This window comes from Pelophylax lessonae (assembly GCF_965119305.1).
Source record: "Pelophylax lessonae genome assembly, chromosome: 2".
Lineage (NCBI taxonomy): Eukaryota > Metazoa > Chordata > Amphibia > Anura > Ranidae > Pelophylax > Pelophylax lessonae.
The window spans coordinates 641,657,842-641,684,035 of record NC_138769.1 but is presented as its reverse complement, the minus strand read 5'-3'; the positions used below and the strand labels follow the sequence as shown (position 1 = coordinate 641,684,035).

Below are 26,194 nucleotides of genomic sequence, written 5' to 3'. Positions count from 1 at the left end.
GCAGTGAACACAATCTTTGGGGGGTACAGTGAACACAATCTTTGTGAGGTGCAGTGAACACAATCTTTGTGGGGTGCAGTGAACACAATCATTGTGGGGTGCAGTGAACTCAATCTTTGTGGGGTACAGTGAACACAATCTCATACTTCTGAAGGTTTGAGGGTGCTGCCTGTTCCATACTCCCCCTACTCCTCATCTAGCCTTTTAGGGGTACAAACAATAGTAATTGGGGCCTAGTGTGGTTGTGTACGTGTGATATACATACACTTTTTTGGGATCATATTTTCTATTCCGCTATTTAATCAAAAACCTTTGGGGATCAGTTAAATTGGGGGATAGTCTGTGTTGGTACGTGTGAGAGAGATCCACCTTTCCAAGTTGTTGGGGTTCATCTCATACTTCTGAAGGTTTGAGGGTGCTGCCTGTTCCATACTCCCCCTACTCCTAGCCTTTTAGGGGTACAAACAATAGTAATTGGGGCCTAGTGTGGTTGTGTACGTGTGATATACATACACTTTTTTGGGATCATATTTTCTATTCCGCTATTTAATCAAAAACCTTTGGGGATCAGTTAAATTGGGGGATAGTCTGTGTTGGTACGTGTGAGAGAGATCCACCTTTCCAAGTTGTTGGGGTTCATCTCATACTTCTGAAGGTTTGAGGGTGCTGCCTGTTCCATACTCCCCCTACTCCTAGCCTTTTAGGGGTACAAACAATAGTAATTGGGGCCTAGTGTGGTTGTGTACGTGTGATATACATACACTTTTTTGGGATCATATTTTCTATTCCGCTATTTAATCAAAAACCTTTGGGGATCAGTTAAATTGGGGGATAGTCTGTGTTGGTACGTGTGAGAGAGATCCACCTTTCCAAGTTGTTGGGGTTCATCTCATACTTCTGAAGGTTTGAGGGTGCTGCCTGTTCCATACTCCCCCTACTCCTAGCCTTTTAGGGGTACAAACAATAGTAATTGGGGCCTAGTGTGGTTGTGTACGTGTGATATACATACACTTTTTTGGGATCATATTTTCTATTCCGCTATTTAATCAAAAACCTTTGGGGATCAGTTAAATTGGGGGATAGTCTGTGTTGGTACGTGTGAGAGAGATCCACCTTTCCAAGTTGTTGGGGTTCATCTCATACTTCTGAAGGTTTGAGGGTGCTGCCTGTTCCATACCCCCCCTACTCCTCATCTAGCCTTTTAGGGGTACAAACAATAGTAATTGGGGCCTAGTGTGGTTGTGTACGTGTGATATACATACACTTTTTTTGGATCATATTTTCTATTCCGCTATTTAATCAAAAACCTTTGGGGATCAGTTAAATTGGGGGATAGTCTGTGTTGGTACGTGTGAGAGAGATCCACCTTTCCAAGTTGTTGGGGTTCATCTCATACTTCTGAAGGTTTGAGGGTGCTGCCTGTTCCATACTCCCCCTACTCCTCATCTAGCCTTTTAGGGGTACAAACAATAGTAATTGGGGCCTAGTGTGGTTGTGTACGTGCGAGATACATACACTTTTTTTGATCATATTTCCTATTCCGCTATTCAATAAAAACCTTTGAGGATCAATTGAATTGCGGGATAGTCTGTGTCGGTACGTGTGAGAGAGATCCACCTTTCCAAGTTGTTGGGGTTCATCTCATACTTCTGAAGGTTTGAGGGTGCTGCCTGTTCCATACTCCCCCTACTCCTCATCTAGCCTTTTAGGGGTACAAACAATAGTAATTGGGGCCTAGTGTGGTTGTGTACGTGCGAGATACATACACTTTTTTTGATCATATTTCCTATTCCGCTATTCAATAAAAACCTTTGAGGATCAATTGAATTGCGGGATAGTCTGTGTCGGTACGTGTGAGAGAGATCCACCTTTCCAAGTTGTTGGGGTTCATCTCATACTTCTGAAGGTTTGAGGGTGCTGCCTGTTCCATACTCCCCCTACTCCTCATCTAGCCTTTTAGGGGTACAAACAATAGTAATTGGGGCCTAGTGTGGTTGTGTACGTGTGATATACATACACTTTTTTTGGATCATATTTTCTATTCCGCTATTTAATCAAAAACCTTTGGGGATCAGTTAAATTGGGGGATAGTCTGTGTTGGTACGTGTGAGAGAGATCCACCTTTCCAAGTTGTTGGGGTTCATCTCATACTTCTGAAGGTTTGAGGGTGCTGCCTGTTCCATACCCCCCCTACTCCTCATCTAGCCTTTTAGGGGTACAAACAATAGTAATTGGGGCCTAGTGTGGTTGTGTACGTGCGAGATACATACACTTTTTTTGATCATATTTCCTATTCCGCTATTCAATAAAAACCTTTGAGGATCAATTGAATTGCGGGATAGTCTGTGTCGGTACGTGTGAGAGAGATCCACCTTTCCAAGTTGTTGGGGTTCATCTCATACTTCTGAAGGTTTGAGGGTGCTGCCTGTTCCATACTCCCCCTACTCCTCATCTAGCCTTTTAGGGGTACAAACAATAGTAATTGGGGCCTAGTGTGGTTGTGTACGTGCGAGATACATACACTTTTTTTGATCATATTTCCTATTCCGCTATTCAATAAAAACCTTTGAGGATCAATTGAATTGCGGGATAGTCTGTGTCGGTACGTGTGAGAGAGATCCACCTTTCCAAGTTGTTGGGGTTCATCTCATACTTCTGAAGGTTTGAGGGTGCTGCCTGTTCCATACTCCCCCTACTCCTCATCTAGCCTTTTAGGGGTACAAACAATAGTAATTGGGGCCTAGTGTGGTTGTGTACGTGCGAGATACATACACTTTTTTTGATCATATTTCCTATTCCGCTATTCAATAAAAACCTTTGAGGATCAATTGAATTGCGGGATAGTCTGTGTCGGTACGTGTGAGAGAGATCCACCTTTCCAAGTTGTTGGGGTTCATCTCATACTTCTGAAGGTTTGAGGGTGCTGCCTGTTCCATACTCCCCCTACTCCTCATCTAGCCTTTTAGGGGTACAAACAATAGTAATTGGGGCCTAGTGTGGTTGTGTACGTGTGATATACATACACTTTTTTTGGATCATATTTTCTATTCCGCTATTCAATAAAAACCTTTCTAGGGCAAGATCTTAAATTACAGAAATATGAGGAGACCGTCAAATAAGGGCCGTGGCCTGGGTCGTGGTGCTGCTGGTAGAGCTCCTGTTGCAAGGAGAGGACATGGTCGATCTGTGCCAGCTACACGCACAAGTGAAACACCTTCCTCAAGTGTGAGTAGGCGACAGAACCTGCATCAGTATTTGGTAGGGCATCAAACGCCCCTAGAAGTGATGAGGCCAGAACAAGTTGAGGCGATAGTAGATTGGTTTGCTGCTGACAGTGCCTCCAGTTCCTTCACATTGTCTCCCACCCAGTCTACTGCAGAAAGGTCAGAGTTGGCACCTGCAGCCAATGTCCAACCGTCTTTCACCTCACCCCCTTGCAAATCAGGCCAGCAGTCTGAGCCCCAAGCCATACAGCAGTCTCTTATTCTTTTTGAGGACTCTGTCAGCAGGGTTTCCCAGGGCCATCCACCTAGCCCTGCCCCAGAAGTGGAAGAGATTGAGTGCAGCGATGCCCAACCACTTATTTCTCAAGATGAGTACATGCAAGGATCATCGCAGCACGTCTCCGATGATGACGAAACGCAGGTGCCAACTGCTGCGGCGTTCAGCATTGTGGAGACCGACAAGGAGGGCAGGGGTGAAGACTGGGTGGAAGATGATGTGGAGGACGATGAGGTCCTCGACCCCACATGGAATGAACGTCATGCAGGTGACCTGAGTAGTTTGGAGGAAGAGGCGGTGGTCGCACAGAGCCACCAGCACAGCAGAAGAGGGAGCAGGGTGCAGAAGCGGAGCGGCCGTGCCCTAGACACTACGCCCGCTACTGCCCAACGCAGCAAGGGAACGAGCGCACCAAAGTCAGCTCAAAGGAGTTCTCTAGCGTGGAAGTTCTTTAGAAAATGTGCTGATGACAGGACACGAGTGGTTTGCACCCTGTGCAATCAGAGCTTGAAGCGAGGCATGAACCTTCTCAACCTGAGCACAACCTGCATGATCAGGCATCTAAGTGCAAAGCACGAGCTGCAGTGGAGTACACACCTTCAAAACCAAGAAACGTCTCTGGCTCATCCTGCTTCCTCTTCTGCTGCAGTCTCGGCCGCTCCAGCCACATCTGTAGTGATACCGGCACCTGCCACCCCGCAAACAGACGATCTGTCAGCAACACCACCACCTGGGTCACCAACAACCATCTCCACAATGTCCCGTGGAAGCGTTCAGCTTTCCATCTCCCAAACACTTGAGAGGAAGAGGAAGTACCCCCCTACCCACCCGCGATCCCTGGCCCTGAATGCCAGCATTTCAAAATTATTGGCCTTTGAAATGCTGTCATTCCGTCTGGTGGAGACGCACAGTTTTAAAAACCTTATGTCGGTGGCTGTCCCACAGTACGTCGTGCCCAGCCGCCACTACTTTTCCAGGCAAGCCATCCCTTCCCTGCACAACCAAGTGGGGGAAAATATCAGGTGTGCACTGCGCAACGCCATCTGTGCCAAGGTCCACCTAACTACGGATACGTGGACCAGTAAGCACGGTCAGGGGCGTTATATCTCCCTAACGGCACACTGGGTAAATGCAGTGGCGGATGGGCCTGAGGCGGATAGCAATTTGGCGCATGTCCTTCCACCACCGAGGATTGCAGGGCGCTTCAGTTTGCCTCCTGTTCGTAACTCCTCCTACTCCGCTTCCTCATCCTCTACCGCCTCCTCATCCGGACAGCGTAACACCTTCACCACCAACTTCAGCACGGCCAGGGGTAAACGACAGCAGGCAGTTTTACAACTTGCCTGTTTGGGGGACAAACCACACACCGCGCAGGAGTTGTGGAGGAGCATGGAACAGCAGACAAATGAGTGGTTGCTGCCAGCGAGCCTCAAGCCCGGCCTGGTGGTGTGTGATAACGGGCGAAATCTCATAGCAGCTCTGGGCCTAGCCGGTTTGACGCACATCCCTTGCCTGGCGCATGTGCTGAATTTGGTGGTGCAGAGGTTCCTTAAAAACTACCCCGATATGTCAGAGCTGCTGCAGAAAGTGCGGGCCGTTTGTGCGCACTTTCGGCGTTCTCACCCTGCTGCTGCTCGCCTGGCAGCGCTGCAGCGTAACTTCGGCCTTCCCGCTCACCGCCTCATATGTGACGTGCCCACAAGGTGGAACTCCACCTTGCACATGCTGGAAAGACTGTGCGAGCAGCAGCAGGCCATAGTGGAGTTTCAGCTGCAGCACGCACGCGTGAGTCGCTCTGCGGAACAGCACCACTTCACCACCAATAACTGGGCCTCCATGCGAGACCTGTGTGCCTTGTTGCGCTGTTTTGAGTACTCCACCAACATGGCCAGTGGCAATGACGCCGTTCTCAGCTTAACTATCCCACTTCTATGCCTCCTTGAAAAAACAATTCGGGCGATGATGGAAGAGGATGTGGCACAGGATGAGGAGGAGGAGGAGGATGAAGAGGTAACATTTCCAAGGCTTTCAGGGCAGTCATTCGCAAGGGGCTCCGAGGGTGGGTTCCTGCACACGCAAACGCCAGGGACGCAATTGTCCAGCAGGGGCACAGTTCTGGAGGATGAGGAGGATGAGGAGGAGGAGGAGCTGGAGGAGGAGATGGAACCATGTTCACAGCAGGGTGGCACCCAGGCCAGCTCATGGCCATCACTGGTGCGTGGCTGGGGGGATACAGAGGACACGGACGATACACCTCCCACAGAGGACAGCCTTTCGTCGCCTCTGGGCAGCCTGGCACACATGAGCGATTACATGCTGCAGTGTCTCCACAACGACCGCCGAGTTGCCCACATTCTAACTTGTGCTGATTACTGGGTGGCCACGCTGCTGGATCCCCGTTACAAGGACAACGTACCGTCCTTAATTCACTCACTGGAGTGCGATCGCAAGATGCGCGAGTACAAGCGCACGCTGGTAGACGCCATGCTGCTGGCATTCCCATCTGACAGCGGGGCCACAGTGGAAGCACAAGGCAGAGGAGGAGGAGGAGGAGGTCGCCAACGCAACCAGGGCACCGCCAGCACCTCAGAAGGCAGGGTTAGCATGGCCGAAATGTGGAAAAGCTTTGTCAGCACGCCACAACAAACAGCAGCACCAGCAGCTCAGATGGAACGTCTTAGCAGGAGGCAGCATTTTACCAACATGGTGGAGCAGTATGTGTGCACACGCCTACATGTAGTGAATGACGGGTCTGCCCCCTTCAACTTCTGGGTCTCCAAATTGGGCACATGGCCTGAGCTTGCCCTTTACGCCTTGGAGGTGCTGGCGTGCCCTGCAGCCAGTGTATTATCTGAACGGGTATTTAGCACGGCTGGGGGCGTTATAACAGACAAGCGCAGCCGCCTGTCCAGAGACAATGTGGACAAGCTCACGTTCATTAAAATGAACCAGGCATGGATCCCACGGGACTTTTCCGTACCTTATGCAGAATAGCAATGGATACCGACCTTACCCACCCATTGTTCCATTTTTGCTCTTTCTCACTCTTTTGGGGTGTACCCTCATTTAAAATTTTTGAAAAGAAGCAGTGTTGGCTACCTCGTCCTCCTCCTCAGGGCCAGATTAATGTAGGGGCTATTGGAGCTGCAGCTCCAGGCCCCTACCTTTTATATAGGCCCCGGGTTGGCCATATTCACTGTTACCGCTCTTCTGTCACTTGTAAACACAGAAGTCTGGCTTCTATGCTCGCTTCCCCAGGCAGCACCCTCAGAACCTCCCCACACAGCGTGAAGGCCGGACAAGGAGGGACAGTTGGCGATGCATGGATGTGTTTATGGGCTTCAGAGACAGCATCCCATGTTGAATTAGGCATGCATGGCTGCACCCTTCCTCCTCTGGGTGCATGGCAAGGCACGGCCCTTAAGGCCCTTCAAAATCCTCAGCACCAAGCCCATGATGCTGTTAATCCGGCCCTGGTCCTCCTCCACCGCCGCTTCCACCTACACCGCCCATAGGTGTGCGCAGCCTATTGCATTAAGGTGTGCACCCCAAAGTTGAAATACACATGCATGTGTTTGCCAGCAGGGAGAGTAATGTATCGGGGCCATGTACCTGTAGGCAAGGAGAAATAGAGCAGAGCAGGTCCCAGGGAGATCTTTCCCATCTCCTCACTGGCAATGCTATGTGCCCTAGGTGATTAGGGTGTGCCCAGGCACACCCAGCACACCCTGTGCGCACGCCTATGTCACCGCCACATCCACCACCACCTCAACCTCCCTCCTACTCCATATGGGCCTCGTCCTTCAGAGATGAAGAAGAACATTGTTTTATTTTTCTGTTTTTTTTTTGTTGTTTTAAGTTATTTCCCTATCCACATTTGTTTGCAGAGCACTTGCCATGCTCTTAATTACGTTTTGCTGCCATTTGCAGCACTCTAGCCCTTTCCTTTGGTGTTTTAGAGCCATTTTAGTGCCTTAAAGTTCGGGTCCCCATTGACTTCAATGGGGTTCGGTGTCCGGGAAAAGTTCGGTAAAAGTCCGGGACACGGACCCGGACTTTTTTTTAAAGTTCGGCCGAACCCGTCGAACACGGACATCTAGGTGTTCGCTCAACCCTAGTGGTATGGCTTCATTCAGGTGGCAATCCTAAACATGTGACGGGGGGGGTTAATTTTTTCTGTGTCGCAGTGGAAGTCGGCAGCCCCATCCACTGCTGTGCAGCTTACGGGGGAGCGGTAAAAAGGCCTTTCAACTGCAAGTGTAATCGAGGCCTTAAGGTGACCTGTGATTGCTTCATTCATGCCTGTTCCCATGTTTTTATACAGTTTTCTTTTTAAGGGTTCAAATAAGATTAGGGTTTGGTTTCAGTATTGGTAAAGCCCAGCATTGAAGAATAGCAACTCCAGTTCTGTAAGATAAGGATTGCTGAAATCAGCATATCATGGAATCAGATATTTCACAGCGTATATGCATTTTCCTTGCGTGGTAATTTGGTATGCTTATGTAGAGGTAAAACATAGCTTTGTCCACTAGAGGACAGCAAATAAACACTATTTATACATTTCAACATAAAACATATTTAGGCTTATTTAAAGTCAACTTTTCATACTTATAACCCAGTAAAACTGTGTAGAATCACAAATCCAGACACTACTAGGTACCTGTTTATACCTGAAGAATTTTGAAACAATCCTATGCCCCAGAAGCTCTGCAAATGAATATGCTATACAAATACTGATCTTTAGTTCCGGTTCACACATATGCGATATCACAGCGCACTGCTCCGCAAACCACATGCAATGTCTGTGCGTTGCGAATTTAGCCATACAGATTGTATGGCTGAAATTGCATTGCATTTGGACCAAAGTCGCACAGGACCCTTTTTTTGGTCTGCACCAGAATCAGATTGCATGGGTGTTCACACCTATGCGATCTGATTCATGTCCGAACTGACAATTCGCACTGCCATATGCAAACTGATCTGGGGGTGTCGTTAACCTTGTATTGCCACCCCCAGCGATTCGCATATGTCCGTGTGAACTGCCTGCGATTTGAGTGCGATGCGGGAACCCGCAGTGGATTCGCAGGGTTCCCTCATTGCATTTGTGTGAACCGGCACTGAAGAGCACTCCTGCATCACACAATGCAGTGCAGGCGCTGATGAGAAGTATCTGTTCCTCTAGTTGCGATCTCCATAATACAAATTTAAAAAAATCCAGCTTAGGGAATGATAACCATCATAATGGAAATGGCAGATAATGGAGACAAGGACTCAAGTACAGAAATCAGACCAATATGAGTTGATTTACTAAGAGTCGGTTCACACTATGGCGTCACGACTTCGGGGCGACTTAATGAAGTCGCGGTGCACCGCGACTTTGGCACGGCTTGCACCGACTTTACATAATGGAAGTCAATGCAAGTCGCTCCGACTTCGGCCAAAAGTAGTGCAGGAACCTTTTTCTAAGTCGGAACGACTTAAATTGCTCCTATTAGAACGGTTCCAATTGCACTGAATGGAGCACGAATTGTCAGACGACCAAGTCGCCTGACAAGTCGGAACAGTGTGAACCGGCACTAAAGCTGGAGAGTGCAAAATCTGGTGCAGCTGTGCATGGTAGCCAATCAGCTTCTAACTTTAACTTGTTAAGTTAAGCATTGACAAAAAGAAAAAAAAAATGGAAGCTGATTGGTTTCTATGCACCAGATTTTGCACTCTCCTGTTTTAGTACATCAACCTCTATGGCAATCATTATGTCATCAAATGTACTGATTTGAACTTTTATATGAATTTTCGTACAAATGTTTATTCAGAAATCTACTAGTGTATATATATATATATATCAGCTTTATCCGAGCCATGTGTTTTTTCTTGATAACCTGGGTGACTGTAACTAGGGATATAGAAGAGCCACCACTATCCTCGTACTCTACCTGTATCCAAGCTGTGTGAAAATGGGATCATGGGACACTGATACACAGTGCCGCCGTTAGAAATTATGGGTCCCCCCACAACCTTCCTGACAGGGCCACCCCAACTCCACCTACACCCCACCAACCCCCCTGGGGTGCAGCGAAACAGTGGCATTGACTTTATCCCCATATGTCCTGAAAATGAAAAAAAGTCCCACCTCCTGGGCCCCTCTGTTGACCAGGTGGGGCCCATGGATATGTAATTTAAACCCTGGTAAACAAGTAGGAGCGGGGGAGGGGGGTCTAATAACATCCAATTATTTATTTAGGCAGAAATGAACAATAGAGTTGCCCTAACCCCCCCCCCCCCCCCCGGTTTAGCTGATGAGGCCCGAGCCTAGTACAACAGGACCAGCTGTACTGCCTTATCAGCAGCCCTGCTGATACAGTACCTAGGAACTGGGCCTGGCACTGGACATTTCTATACAGAAATGTTTAGTCATTATATGAACCTTGAGTATAATTATTACATTTTCAGTTATTTAGCAGAAGGAAGAAGCTACATGATAATGGACTATTAAATGCACCACTTAGTAGAGGTTGATCTGTAAATTGCTGTAGCGAATGCTTATCTGCATTAATTAGGTTTTAGAAGCAGACATTATCTAGTCTATGCACTGAGTCTGGCTGCTTTTGGCCACACACAGAGCTGTAGATAATTAAAGATGGCGCACTAAAGGCCAGAAGACTGACTCCCATCAAACTACACACGTTTCCTTCGTTTTCCTGAATTCTGTATCTTCATATGTGTGCAGTATGGAACAGTTCCAAGTATACGATGCCGCTCAGGCTGGTTATTCCTGCAATCATGTTTCCAATTGCTTTGTGTACAATTGGGAGACCTTGGGGATCCCCAGTACCTGCAACTAGATCATTTTCCCAATGATGTCATTTCCACATTGACCTGTGACTCCGTAGACTTGTAAATGAGATAACTGCCTGGAGACAACTATGGTGCGTTGGCATCATCGTATGTGAGAAGGCTGAAAGGTAGACACCAGTGAGTCATAGGGAAGTTTCACATTAATAGGAATACTCTGTTAAGGAAGAGAAAACATACGTTGCTGCTTTTGTCTTTTTCCCAAAACGTTGTTTTGCCAAAGCCCAAGACATGAACAAACAGAAATATTCTCTGTGTAGGACAGGAAATAATGAAGAAACTATCGAGGTCATATACTGTATACTATTTTTCTGCTATCCACTTCCTGTCTCATACTTATACATAGACATATACAGTATATTTATAATGCACTAGTGTTCTATAAGAACCGAGGATCACTACAATGGATTTACAGGTAGTGCTGAATTCCAATGGAACCGTCTAATAAATAGGCTGGTGGGATTTCACAATAGTTAGTGCACATCTTTGCATGTGTGGTAGAGTTTGGGGTATGTTCTTGGTATGATATGAATTTAATTGGCATTTTTCCAGTCTGAATTGCACGGTTGGACCTGATTAAGCCATGTGCTTGTAAGGAGAAGCTCTATTTTAATAATATATAGAAAAATAGCAGAATGGTTAGGCCCTGTTCATACCTGAGCGTTTTTCAGCTCGTAAAACGCTCATCTCTAAAGTTCCAAAACGCCCAACAAGCAAAATCCCATTCATTTCAATGGCCCCTGTTCACATATGAGCATTTTGTTGCCTGAAGCAAGACGTCTGAAGTTTAAAAAAATACATGAGCTTCTATTTTGGCAGATTGCAAGCATTTTTGGTTAGATGCAGGGCTGTCTTTAAGGCAGGGCAAAAGGGGCAGCTGCCCCGGGGGCCAGTCATTGTTGTGGGGCCCAAAATAGCTGCCCCTTGAGCCCACACTGCACGCAAATAGTTGACAAAAAAGGATTTAGGAGGGCCCAAGAACATGTTGGGGTCAAATCAATATTAAGGATGGCCCTGGTTAGATGTCAATGCCTGCCTCCAAACGCCTGCAAAAAACGCCTGACAAATGCCTGCAAAATGCTTGACAAAACGCCTGAAACCTATACGCTCAGGCGTAAATGGGGCCTCAGTCAGATCAGAAACCTGGAAGCTGATTGGTTTCTATGCAGAGCTGAGCTGCACCCAATTTTTCACTCTTCAGTTTTAGCAAATCAACCCCACCATTCCAGTCTGAGAGAACCATTGCTAATAAATAATATACACTACATTATATTACAAAAAGTAGTGGGACACCTGCCTTTGCACGTTCATGAACTTTAATGGCATCCCAGTCTTATTCCGTAGGGTTCAATATTGCATTGGCCCACCCGTTGCAGCTCTAACAGCTTCAACTCTTCTGGGAAGGCTGTCCACAAGGTTTAAGAGTGTTGTCTATGGGAATGTTTGACCATTCTTCCAGAAGCGCATTTGTGAGGCCAGGCACTGATGTTGAACGAGAAGGCATGGCTTGCAGTCTTCATTCTGATTCATCCCAAGCGTGTTCTATCAGGTTGAGGTCAGGACTCTGTGCAGCCCAGTCAAGTTCCTCCACCCAAAACTCGCTCATCCATGTCTTTATGGACCTTGCTTCGTGCACTGGTGCGCAGTTATGTTGGAATAGGAAGGGCCAACCCCAAACTGTTCCCACAAAGTTGAGAGCATGAAATTGTCCTAAATGTCTTGGTATGCTGATGCCTTAAGATTTTCCTTTACTGGAACTAAGGGGCCAAGCCCAACCCCTGAAAAACAATCTCACACCATTATCTCCCCTCCGCCAAATGATTTGGACCAGTGCACATAGTAAAGTCTATAAAGACATGGATGAGTTAGTTTGGGGTGAAGGAACTTGACTGGCCTACACAGAGTCCTGACTTCAACCCGATAGAACACCTTTGGGAGGAATTAGAGCGGAGACTGCAGGCCAGGTCTTCTCCCCAACATCAGTGCCTGACCTCACAATTGCGCTTCTGGAAGAATGGTCAAACATTCCCATAGACACACTCCTAAACCTTGTGGACAGCCTTCCCAGAAGAGTTAAAGCTGTTATAGCTGCAAAGGGTGGGCCAACTTAACATTCATCCCTACGGACTAAGACTGGGATGCCAATAAAGTTCATGTGCATGTAAAGGCAGGTGTCCCAATACTTTTTGTAATATATAAATATATGTGTATATATATATATATATATATATATATATATATATATATATATATATATATACATATACATATTTATTTATCTCACAGTACATTTGTGTGATGGTGACTTGGAAGAATGCACCTTATATTTGTGGTAATTGTCGTAAAAGATAAGGAAGAGCTGGGTTTGGTCTAAATCCAGTTCAGCAGAACCTAGCCATTGACAGGGATGGGGATGCTCTTGACATCATTGACCTAATGAGGCCATGTTAGGTCAATGACATCACAAGCATCCCTTCCCCTTTGTGTACATGAAGCGGTGGGCAGGGAATGCACCTGGCTCTGCTGATTGGGCCAGCAGAAATGGGATCATGTGGCCGCTTTTTACATGTTCTGCCAAACTGGATCAAACCCGGCTCATCTCTGGTTGTCAGTGGTTACTTACTTGAGAGTCAAACAGTAAATTACATATTGCTCAAGAACCTCTAGAAAGAAACTAAGGTTTCCATGGAGCACTGGTTGAGAAAGTTTGCAGTCTAGACACTGACACCGTCACTCTATTCCTACATAATTCCTTTTCTGTCTGAACTCCCCAGATGTGTCAATAAACCCCTCCGTAATGTAGACAAATCTATCCTCTTTTCAGCACCACAGCAATGAAGGAACTACCACCATATTAGTCCATGTAATTACAGTTAAAACGTTTGTTACCCTAAGAAAAAAAAAAAAGCAGATCCCGTTTCCTTAAAGCATGTTATACAGCACAGTGCTTGTGCCTTGTCATTTGGCCCCCCGTATCACCTAAAAAACCTGGCTGATCCTGCCAGTTTATACCCTCCCCTCTGTACACTGACCACGATGTATCATGGTTGCGGAGCCCTGACACCCTGGTCAGTGTACGTGTCTCTGTCATCCACAGCCCTGATCTCTGTCTCCTGTTTCCTCCTCCCCCCTCCCCTCCCTGCCTGTCTGCTGTGTCAGCACCCGCCCCTCCACTCCTGCTGCTCTCATATTTATTATAAAATAATCCCATCCCCTCTGTAATATAACATTAAGTGCTCCTGTTCCTGTCTTATAGAAAAAATATGTGATCTGCACCTATATCAGAGCGGCTCCCAGCGATCACTTGACCACTCGGCTCTCTCTCCTCTCTTCCTCTCCTCCCTGGCTGACATCAGCGACAGTGCTCAGCCCTGCCCACTGGAGCTGTCAGCTGGGCAGAGAAGAGAGTCCAGGGATCAGCTGATCGCTGGGAGACACTCTGATATAGGTACAGATCTGCATATCTTTTCTATAAGACAGGCACAGGAGCACTGTGTCTATAATGTTATATTACAGAAGGGATTTGATTATTTTATAGTAGTGGCTTAACAACCACATTAACCACTTAAGGACCACCCGCCGCAGTTATACTGCGGCAGGCTGGCCCTCCTGCACAAACCACCATATGTTGGTCGCACGCCTGCAACTAGGGGGCGAGCGCGCGCACTCGGCAGCAGGGACTCTGATGCTTGGGGCAGGCGGTTCAGATTGCCACCTGACACCCACGATCGTTCCCCGCTGAGAGAGAAGAACAGTCAGCTGAGGTAAAAACAGATGACCGTTCTTCTCTCTGGAATGATCACAGAGCCCCTGTGATCCTTCTATATAGGATCACAGGTCTCTATGATCATTTCACAAGCCCCGCCCCATACAGTTAGAAACACGCCCCTAGGTACAATATTTAACCCTTTGATCACCCCCAGGGTTAACTCCTTCCCTGCCAATGGCATTATTATAGTAACTGCATATTTTTAGCACTGATTACTGTAGTAATGTCACTGGTACCCCCAAAAGTGTCAAAAATGTCAGTTAGGGGTCCGATCTGTCTGCTGCAATGTCGCAGTCCCGCTAAAAATCACAGATCTCCGCCATTACTAGTAAAAAAAAAGACGCAATAACTTTTGCGCAAACTAATCAAAATACGCTTATTGCGATTTTTTTTACCAAAAATATGTAGCAGACAACAAATTGGCCTAAAATGTTAAAAAAAATTTGATTTTTAAATTTTTTTTTTGGAATGTTATATAGCAGAATGTGAAAAATATATTTTTTTTCAGAATTGTCGCTTTATTTTTGTTTATATCGCAAAAAATAAAAATCGCAGAGGTGATCAAATATCACCAAAAGAAAGCTCTATTTGTGGGAAAAAAAGGTCATCGATTTTATTTAGATACAGTGTCGCACGACCGCGCAATTGTCCGTTACGCAGTACCGAATCGCAAAAAATGGCCTGGTCATTAAGGCGGCAAATCCTTCCAGTCCAGAAGTGGTTAAAGGAACCGCATTTTTTTTATTTTTCTCTCTCCTAAGCCTATATCCAAAAGCTGCTCAGCTCATGCTTCAGTTATGAATTGATGAAGAAGATGCATTATAGACAATGGTGGATTCATTGCACCTTGAGCCTTTGGCTATATTGAATGCATGGTCCCCCTGGTAGTACTGTATAATGGGATCATGCATAAGGTTCAGTGTACATAGACTTCTGTGTTTTCTCACATGCATTTTTGATGCATTTGTTAAGTATTTAGTATTCTATATTTACACTTTTTACTGGATCTAACGCAGTGACATACTCTTTGCAAAACAAATATGGAATAGAGGCAGATAATATGGAAATGATGCTTCCAGGTACAAGGAGTATGCACTTGTATTGTGTGTAATTGTTTCATTTTCTAAAAGGTAACATTTACAATGTCTCATTAAAGTGATTGTAAACAATCATCTTGTGAAACAACCCATTCAGTTTGAAATAGAAATGAAAGGCAAAACATTTGCATATATATATATATATATATATATATATATATATATATATATATATACAGCTGCAAGAAAAAGTATGTGAACCCTTTGGAATGATATGGATTTCTGCACAAATTGGTCATAAAATGTGATCTGATCATCATCTAAGTCACAACAATAGACAATCACAGTCTGCTTAAACTAATAACACACAAAGAATGAAATGTTGCCATGTTTTTATGACACCATGTAAACATTCACAGTGCGGGTGGAAAAAGTATGTGAACCCTTGAATTTAATAACCGGTTGAACCTCCTTTGGCAGCAATAACTTCAACCAAATGTTTCCTGTAGTTGCAGATCAGACATGCACAACGGTCAGGAGTAATTCTTGACCATTCCTCTTTAAAGAACTGTTTCAGTTCAGCAATATTCTTGGGATGTCTGGTGTGAATCGCTTTCTTGAGGTCATGCCACAGCATCTCAATCGGGTTGAGGTCAGGACTCTGACTGAGCCACTTCAGAAGGCGTATTTTCTTCTGTTTAAGCCATTCTGTTGTTGATTTACGTCTATGCTTTGGGTCATTGTCCTGTTGCAACACCCATCTTCTGTTGAGCTTCAGCTGGTAGACAGATGGCCTTAAGCTCTCCTGCAAAATGTCTTCTTGATAAACTTGGGAATTCATTTTTCCTTCAATGATAGCAATCTGTCCAGGCCCTGACGCAACAAAGCAGCCCCAAACCATGATGCCCCCACCACCATACTTCACAGTTGGGATGAGGTTTTGATGTTGGTGTGCTGTGCCTCTTTTTCGCCACACATAGTGTTGTGTGTTTCTTCCAAACAACTCAACTTTGGTTTCATCTGTCCACAGAATATTTTGCCAGTACTGCTGTGGAACATCCAGGTGCTCTTGTGCAAACTGTAAACGTGCAGCAATGTTTTGTTTGGACAGCAGTGGCTTCCTCTGTGGTATCCTCCTATGAAATCCATTCTTGTTTAGTGTTTTACGTATTGTAGATTCGCTAACAGGGATGTTAGCATTTGCCAGTGACTTTTGTAAGTCTTTAGCTGACACTCTAGGATTCTTCTTCACATCATTGAGCAGTCTGCGCTGTGCTCTTGCAGTCATCTTTACAGGACGGCCACTCCTAGGGAGAGTAGCAGCAGTGCTGAACTTTGTCCATTCATAGACCATTTGTCTTACCGTGGACTGATGAACAGCAAGGCTTTTGGAGATAATTTTATAACCCTTTCCAGCTTTATGCAAGTCAACAATTCTTAATCGTAGGCCTTCTGAGAGCTCTTTTGTGCGAGGCATCATTCACATGCTTCTTGTGAAAAGCAAACCCAGAACTGGTGTGTGTTTTTTATAGGGCAGGGCAGCTGTAACCAACACCTCCAATCTCATCTCATTGATTGGACTCCAGTTAGCTGACATCTCACTCCAATTAGCTCTTGGAGATGTCATTAGTCTAAGGGTTCACATACTTTCTCCACCTGCACTGTGAATGTTTACATGGTGTGTTCAATAAAAACATAGCAACATTTCATTCTTTGTGTGTTATTAGTTTAAGCAGACTGTGGTTGTCTATTGTTGTGACTTAGATGATGATCAGATCACAATTTATGACCGATTTGAGCTGAAATCCATCTCATTCCAAAGGGTTCACATACTTTTTCTTGCAGTTGTATATATATTACATTATAAATACCCTTTTTCCCTTTTTTATAAGTGATCTCATTCCCTCTGTTCTCAGTCAGCTGCATAAGAGCTGGAGGGAGGAGAAGCAGCAGCACACTGAGCTTCCCAGTGAAAGGCTGTGCAAGTCTGATCATTGGAGGAGAGCAGGCTGAGTTCCCAGCATAGCTAGAGAACTGACCATGCTGGGAAGGATGTGCGTCTATGCCTATTGTGGTCAGTTTGAAATAGGAAAGCAGGGGGACTGACAGGAACACCAGGGATTTCACACAAAGGAAGCAATACAAAAAGAGAACAGGATACTTTTTCATACAAGTACATGATACAGCAGGCACATCAGGAATATGAAATGTTGGGGTAACCTTTCGTGTAACCACTTTAACCTCCTTCTGAAAGAAATATTAAGACTAAAGCTGGCCTAGATGGTTCAAAATTCAGCCGGCTCAGCAGGGATTGTCTAAATTTCAAGCAATGTGTGGGTCTCCCTGCTTAGCAGAAGTGGATCGAAAGATCAATTGATGGCAAACGGGAATTATATAAAACTTTTGTCAAGAGTCCCGCTGCGAGAATACAATGTGTTAGCGGACACGATTTCTTCTTCCACCTCGCTCATGTGGATGGAGGAATCAGTTCTTTTGTTCTTTTTTTCATTCAGCCTGCTGGCTGAGTGGAAAAAAAACTGACCAATCTATGACCAGCTTAAGGATGGCCATAAATGTCTCGCATTCGAATCCAAATTTAAGCCCTGCAAGCACCACCCTGCTGGACAAAAGATGATTTAACCACTTGCCGACCGCCCACAGTATATTTACTGTGGCAGTTAGCCCCTCCTGGGCAAAGTGGCGTAGTACTGCGTCGCTCGCCCAGGAGCCTGCAGGGGGCGAGCGCATGCCGCCGGAGGCACGCTCCCGCCCCCGCTCGTTCCCCGCGCGTGTGACCAGCGGACCCGATGCCACACCCCTTTACAGTTAGAAACACGCCCCTAGGGACACACTTAACCCCTTGATCACTAATACAATTAACCCCTTCCCTGCCAGTGTCATTTTTACAGTAAAAGTGCATATGTATAGCACTGATTACTGTAGTAATGTCACTGGTACACCCAAAAGTGTCAAAAATGTCAGTCAGGGGTCCGATCTGTCCGCCGCAATGTCGGGGTCCCACAAGAAAAATCGCAGATCGCCGCCATTACTCGTTAAAAAACATAAATCTTTCCCTTAGTTAGTAAACGCAATAACTTTTGCGCAAACCAATCAAAATACGCTTATTGTGATTTTTTTTTTACCAAAAATATGTAGCAGAAAACAAATTGGCCTAAAATGTTAAAACATTTGGTTTTTACATTTTTTGGGGGGAATTTCATATAAAAAAAATGTGAAAAATATTGTTATTTTTTCAAAATTTTTGCTCTTTTTTTTGTTTATAGCGCAAAAAGTAAAAATCGCACAGGTGATCAAATACCACCAAAAGAAAGCTCTGTTTGTGGGAAATTTAATTTGGGTACAGCATCGCATGACCGCGCAATTGTCCGTTAAAGTCACGCAGTGCCGAATCGCAAACTAGGCTCTGGTCTTTGAGCAGCCAAATCCTCCGGGGCTTAAGTGGTTAAATATGCGCTGGGTGGAAAATGATGGGGCAAATAGTGACGGCATGCTATCAAATGCAGCCACTGTTCAGCAGACCGTTGCATGCACCATAGCCGGCAATGGAGAATCCTCTTTTAATGCTGTTAGAATGGATTGGGGAAGTGAATGAGTGTCTCTTTTTCAGGGAGAAATTTTCTTCTTCACATCGGTTGTTATGTGACTTCTAGACTTGCCAGCTGGATTTGCTTACTCAATGGATATAAAGTGCTGTGAGAACCACATTACTGCCCTTCGGATGATGCTGTCTGAGATTCTCATCTCTTTTCATGGAAACAGCGACTTTGAATAATAATTTAATGTACACAATTTGCTACGGCTTGCAGAAACTACTGACCACATCATGCTGATTCATATTACCGCTTTACAGCACTTTTCATCCCTTTACATCACAATTGCCACAATTTATAGAGTGACGATAACCCAATATGTGTATAAGGGCTCACACTTTTATCTTTTCCTTCCTGGAAGTTGGGCATTACCCAGACTACAAAACTTAAAAGCATCCAGGATGGGAATTCCCAAATTACACAGACTACAGGGATTAACTCCAGTTATGTATCTTACGGGAAAGTTGCATAAAAGATATAAAAGAGGATCTGTTACCAGTTGTACTACTTTTATTCCAGCCAGAGGCTAATTATAAAACTCCTTATTCATTTATTAAAGAGACACTCCCATTAGAACAAAACAAAAAAAAATACATCAGCACTTCAGGCAGTAATAATAGCCAACAACTGCCTTCTTTATTATTATTATTTTCTGTGCAAACACTCCCTGGTTATGTCAATGTCTATTGTGCTTGAAGACTGCCTTATGCTGGCCATACATCTGCCAAAAAATCTTTGAAAATCTGTCATTTGGTCCAATCGTCCTTTTTTCGTTTTTTTTTGTCAAGTTAACCACTTAAGCCCCGGAAGATTTTACCCCCTTCCTGACCAGGGGGTTTTTTGCGATTTTTTACTGTGTGACTTTAACCACTTAAGCCCCGGAGGATTTGGCTGCTAAAGGACCAGGGGTTTTTTTGCGATTTTTTACTGCGTGACTTTAACGGACAATTGCGCGGTCGTGCGACGCTGTACCTAAACGAATTTGACGTCCTTTTTTTCACACAAACAGAGCTTTCTTTTGGTGGTATTTGATCACCTGTGCGATTTTTTGATCACGCGCTATAAACAAAAAAAGAGCGTAAATTTTGCAAAAATAACAATATTTTTCACATTTTTTTATATGAAATTCCCCAAAAAAAAAAGTAAAAATCAAATTTTTTTAACATTTTTCGGCCAATTTGTTTTATGCTACCTATGTTTGGTAAAAAAAATCGCAAAAAGCGTATTTTGATTGGTTTGCGCAAAAGTTATCGCGTTTACTAACAAAGAGAAAGATTTTTGTCATTTTTGGTGTTTTTTTTTTTAACGCATAATGGCGGCGATCTGCGATTTTTTTTTCGGTACTGCGACATTGCGGCGGACAGATCGGACCCTTGACTGACATTTTTGACACTTTTGGGGTTACCAGTGACATTACTGCAGTAATCAGTGCTATACATATGCACTGTTACTGCAAAAATGACACTGGCAGGGAAGGGGTTAACTTTATTGGACAGGGAGGGGTTAAGTGTGTCCTAGGGGCGTGCTTTCTACTGTGTAGGGACATGGCTATTGGTGTAAAAGCAAAGATCAACCGTTCTACATAGTAGAACGGTCAGATCTTCACTTTTACACAGGGAGAACTGACAGGCAGCTTGTTTACACAAGCTGCTCTGTCTTTCTCCCTTCACAGGAGCGATCGTAGTGTGGCCGGCGGACATCGAGTCCGCCGGTCACACGCACTGACTTGCCTGTGAACGAGCCGCGGCGGGCGCGCGCCTCGGCGGGCGCGCGCCCGCCCGCGATAGGCTCGCAAGTCAGTGACAGGCGAGTGACGTACCGATACGTCACTCTGCCTGGCCGGGGCTGACCGCCGCAGTATATAGTCGTGCGGCGGTCGGCAACCGGTTAACGGACAATTGCGCGGTCGTGCAACGCTGTACCCAAACGAATTTGACGTCCTTTTTTCCCCACAAACAGAGCTTTCTTTTGGTGGTATTTGATCACCTGTGCGATTTTTACTTTTTGTGCTATAAACAAAAAAAAAGCGTAAATTTTGAAAAAATAACAATATTTTTCACATTTTTTATATGAAATTCCTCCCAAAAAAAAATTTAAAAATCAAAATTTTTTAAAATTTTTGGCCAATTTGTTTTCTGCTACCTGTGTTTGGTAAAAAAAAAAATCACATTAAGCGTATTTTTATTTGGTTTGCGCAAAAGTTATTGCGTTTACTAACTAAGGGAAAGATTTCTGTCACTTTTTGGTGTTTTTTTTTTACAAGTAATGGCGGCGATCTGCGATTTTTTTTTGCGGGACTGCGACATTGCGGCGGACAGATCGGACCCTTGACTGACATTTTTGACACTTTTTGGGGTACCAGTGACATTACTACAGTGATCAGTGCTATATATATGCACTGTTACTGTAAAAATGACACTGGCAGGGAAGGGGTTAATTTTATTGGAGAGGGAGGGGTTAATGTATGCCTGGTGCTTACTAACGTGTGGGGGGGGAGGTGACTGAGTGACACAGGGACAGATCGCAGGTTCAGCTATGCTGAACCCTGCAATCTGACCCTGCCTGTCACTTAGGAGATCCGCCCGCTTTGTTTACACAAGTGGGCGGATCTCCACACTCGATCCCCGACGATCGGCCCCTGGCCCGACTCCCGCTGTGACTGAATACAGCGGGAGCGAGCCTACGGCGGTGCGCGCGCCACCCACAATGGGAGGAGTCCAGCGACGTAGGTCTACGTCGCTGGACGGGAACGAGCCACTTTGCTGCAGTACGGTCAACGTGACCGCTCGGCAAGTGGTTAAAAAAAAGTTTAAAAAATTCCCAAAATCAAACAAGAACAAAAAAACAAGGGGCAGCCTTAATGGACTACTTGGTCTTTTCTTGCATCCACTCTTCTATGTTTCTATATCAATATAATCATGATTTAAAATAAGACATAGCATTTTTAATACCTATAGTAAAACGCTCTTGAACCACTTACACACAACAGTACAGACAACATGTAAAACCTATTTCTCTGTCTCTGAGAAATATGTAAAACATATTTCCCTGTTACGTCTTAAAATCACACCCAGTTGCCATTGTCTATTTTCCTTGCAAGCACATAAGAGTGAGAAATGACAGATCAATAAAAGGAGCAGAGAACATGTACTCCTCTGAATGATAAATTCTTTCATCAGACTTTTGTCTTACTACAAGCAGCTGCCTTGAGGAACTTATGGAATTCCAGCTGTTAGCTGCAGTTCCTCAATAACAATGGGCGGTTCTTGAAGGATTGTGAAAACAGAGCAGCGGCCGGGCTGGAAAGCATGTAGAGCACAGCTGTATGCAGCATCGCTTGGATTATATTAGTCCTAACCGTGGATTGTACGGGAGGAGGAGGGCAGCAGGAATATGGGGCACACCAGCAAGTAGAAGAAGGCAGAAAGACCAAACCATCAAGGTACCCTTCAACCTTCAATGTGTACATTGCTCTGATTTTTTACTATGAAGTGTTCTATCATTCACTGCTGATGGATTTACTTGAATTAAGCTGTACTACCTAATTGTTCTTAGATCTGAGCACTGACATAGAGAATAGTGCACATGAGGACTTTAGGTATTAAACTTTTGATGAATTCTCAGTCGAGATGGACGCTTGTAACATTAGCTGCTGTGTTTCAAGAATTGAAGAAAATATTTTCCAATCATGTTCTTTTTATGTGCTTGTGTCAAAATCCGTATGTGAGACAAGGAAAACTTTAGCCATCTTTAACCATCCATAGACCTGTGATAGTCAACAGAATCTGACAGGGGTTCTGGTAAGAACATGGAGCAGATGAGTGGCTTGTTGGTGGGCTGCTGTAGACATGGGATCATCATCCAGCCAAGCCAGATTAGGCAATTGTTATCTCATGCCTGTGGGTTCTTCCTAGATTTACTTGGACATGCGAGCACATTGAAACCACCCTTAGCTTGCATATTCATCTCAGATAAGGAGCGAAGGAGAGGACACTGCAGTCCATATCTTAACAGTGATTTGAACGAAATTGCCAACGTCACCGAATGTCAGTGTTTGGTGGCATTTTCCCATATAAGAACCTCATGTATTTTCAGCAGAATGGCTTTTATACTGGCCTAAGAAGGTAAACTGCTAATATATCTGATAGCTCCAGCTCCGTAAATGCCAATTTCCTTCAAAGACAGAGACTGTATTCATCTTACTGATGTGCTTACTTTGTAATTGTCTTCCCAATATGAACCCAGGTTATGCTGGTTATGTTTTGCCAGCTGACACAGCTTGTCATTGTACAGCAGGAAATTGAGAGCTCCTGGTTGCCTCTGCCTGCTGTGCAGAATTTCAAAGTATGAGAGAAAGGAACAGTTCATTAAACTTTGAATCTGGTGGTTTTCTTTGACAGCTTGCACTACATTAAAGGTACCCATATAAATGAGATGACAGTCAGCCCAGGTGATTGTGGGTGGGTCCCTGTGCTTACCACTAGTTGGGCAGGGATACTCAATATACATGAGATGACAATCTGCCCAGTGATGATCTCATGTCTATGGATGGTGAAGAAATAGTCAGCTAGGCACATTACAAGAATGTACTGATTGCTGTTGCTCACTGATAAGCCAGAACAGGCTTCTCCCCTTTTCATAAGTTTCTCTAGATCTGATAGGGTAGTTGGTGGTGTAATCCAGCCATCATTAGACATAGGATTCAGCCAGGAGCTCCATGAACAGCCACAATCCCTGTTCTTACAAACAGAGGTGTTGGTGAGGTACTATTTATCACAGGATATCGCAGTATTTTTATGGACAGGCATTCTAACCTGCCCGAATGATGTTCCCTTCAACATGGGGCCCATCAGGTTTGCCATAGATATAAGGTTGAAAACATCTGGATCCAGTGACTGTCAGCTTATGCATTTAGGCTGGAGCATGAAGCATCTATTCATTTCATCATTTCCATATTTTTCAAGGATGTTTTTCATTGAACATAGGTGTGTTGTTCAAGCATAACATGCTTATCCATTTCCCGGATCCGGTTCCCCCTGTGTAGGAGGGTTGAGCGAAACCCAACAAGAAGCTATCAACTTACAGGCCATAAAAAAGTGATCCTCTAATGGTCACTACCTGGTCAAGTTCCAGATTGTTGGGATTTATATACCCTAATAGTAAAGTACTATTTATCACAGGATATAGCAGTATTGTTATGGACAGGCATTCTAACCTGCCCGAATGATGTTCCCTTCAACATGGGGCCCATCAGGTTTGCCATAGATATAAGGTTGAAAACATCTGGATCCAGTGACTGTCAGCTTATGCATTTAGACTGGAGCATGAAGCATCTATTCATTTCATCATTTCCATATTTCCAAGGATGTTTTTCATTGAACATAGGTGTGTTGTTCAAACATAACATGTTTATCCATTTCCCGGATCCGGTTCCCCCCGTGTAGGAGGGTTGAGCGAAACCCAACAAGAAGCTATCAACTTACAGGCCATAAAAAAGTGATCCTCTAATGGTCACTACCTGGTCAAGTTCCAGATTGTTGGGATTTAGATACCCTAATAGGCATAGAACAAGATCTGGAATTAACGCAGTGTTATAAACAGAGTTTATCACATCTATTACATCCTGCCAATAACGGGGTAACTGTGGACATCTCAAAAACAACTGAATAAAAGAGCCAGAAGATTGGGCACATCTTGAACATTCAATGATTATCCTTCCTTCCTATCTATTGCAGCAGTTCTAGGGTTTGATAGGACCTATGCAAAATGAAGAGTTTAGTGACTCTATGAGTTGGAGACAGTGTGAACAATTGTTTATGAGTCCCCTTAGTTCTGTGGAAAATACTTTACCTACGTAGTTTACGATGGATGACCTTCCTATAGGCTCGTACAGTAAAACTCTAGGTTGTTGAGGTTCTGTGTTCTTCTTTGTATAAAACATGCCTCTTGCTATCTACCTGTGCCTTAAGAAATTATTAAAGCATTAGTCGGTTAATTCCTTTTTCACCCCCAGTTCTCAGCTTCACATATGTAGCTATGTATTTTTCTTCAATTATTTTATATTATTAATTTGAGAGCAGGAGCTGAAACAAAGTTGACCTCAGCTCATAAGGAACCTGCTGTCAGGATAAGAAGATAGGAGCGGAGTTAGTTTTGAAAGTGCAATCTCCAGGGTGGTAATACTAATCCTCCCTTTGTTACATGGTAAGTCCCTAACCTGGAACAAGGATATGCATAACAAGCATCAGATTACCTAATATGCACATAATCAGGGTCAGTGACTTATTGAGTAATAAAGACAGGATCAGAATGACCGCTCTGGAACCTGCATCTTTAAAACCAAGTTAGCAATGGAAGTTCTCATATTTTTATCCAGACTACCTTTAAATTTGGCACAGTTGTAATGAAGCTGGTGGAACCCGATTCTCCGCACAAAGCAGAGATGTGACGTGGTGTATTAGAGCAGAGTTGGGGTGCTGGGACCAATTCTCTTGGGTTTAACACAATGCAAAAAAAATTTTTTTTGACTACAGTGGCCATTATTTTTTTTTAGGGACTTTAGCTTGTTAGCTTCTTTTGTACAAGAATAATTGAATCTCTGGTGCAAACGACATGAATTAAATATTAAACTTAGCAAAAATAAAAATGCAACTTAATAGAAAACATAGCTAGACAGAAAGGAGTGTTCACAGGCTTCGCAGGCACGTATACGCACACACAGAGTCAGTACAAGTGTATTCCGTCACACACAAATCAAATCTAGACGCCTTTTCAAGATCACTCTGAAATGGAAAATCTTCGAAGTCATCACTGCTCGCAGTTAAATATTTATTTTACGAAATGATAGGAGATAAAGACTAATTGCGGGAGTTTTAGTGCATGTGCCTTTGAAGAGGCCAGGAGCTTAAAAAAAATTGGCTGTAAAGCGAAGGGGAAAAAAATCCCAGTGTTATTACCCAATATGGATGACAAAACATTGGAGCTTGTGTGGGAAAGTGGATCACATCCAAAGTCTGGAATCGTTTATCTTCTGCTTAACTCACAAGGATGACTGCTTTATGTATTTCACTGAAATTCCTACTGATTGCTTGCGATCTGGGAAAGCAGCTTGTACACATAGAATTGGAAGAGAGAGAATAAATATTGTACTCTGTAATGACCACAACAGGAAAAAGACATTAGTGTTATACATTTTGTTTTATAAGTTAAATATAAGGTACTAGTAGAGGTAATGGGCTGAATTATTTCACAGCCTTGTGTAACGTCAGCCTAAACTCACCGCAGGTAGCCAAACAGAGGTTCATACCAATAAAAAGCCCATAGGAGAATGGGACTTTTAAGGTCTTAGACAATCATTTGCTGCTAAAGTAGCAGTGAAAAAATAGTAGTAATAGTTTTATATAAAAAATATAAATTTTATTACA

General features: G+C 44.3%; 1 protein-coding gene across 5 annotated transcripts in view; it reads left to right on the top strand.

The window, feature by feature from the left end:
• Nucleotides 1–26,194, top strand: part of STARD13 (StAR related lipid transfer domain containing 13) — a 497,221-nt gene that overhangs the window by 393,650 nt on the left and 77,377 nt on the right. The window contains exon 1 of one of the 5 annotated variants that reach the window (XM_082246019.1): nt 22,069–22,212. The exons of the other annotated variants lie outside the window; for them this stretch is intronic. The gene's annotated coding sequence lies outside the window, so the exon portion shown is untranslated. Of the gene's footprint in view, nt 1–22,068; nt 22,213–26,194 lie in introns of those variants that run through there. 5 annotated transcript variants of the gene reach the window in all.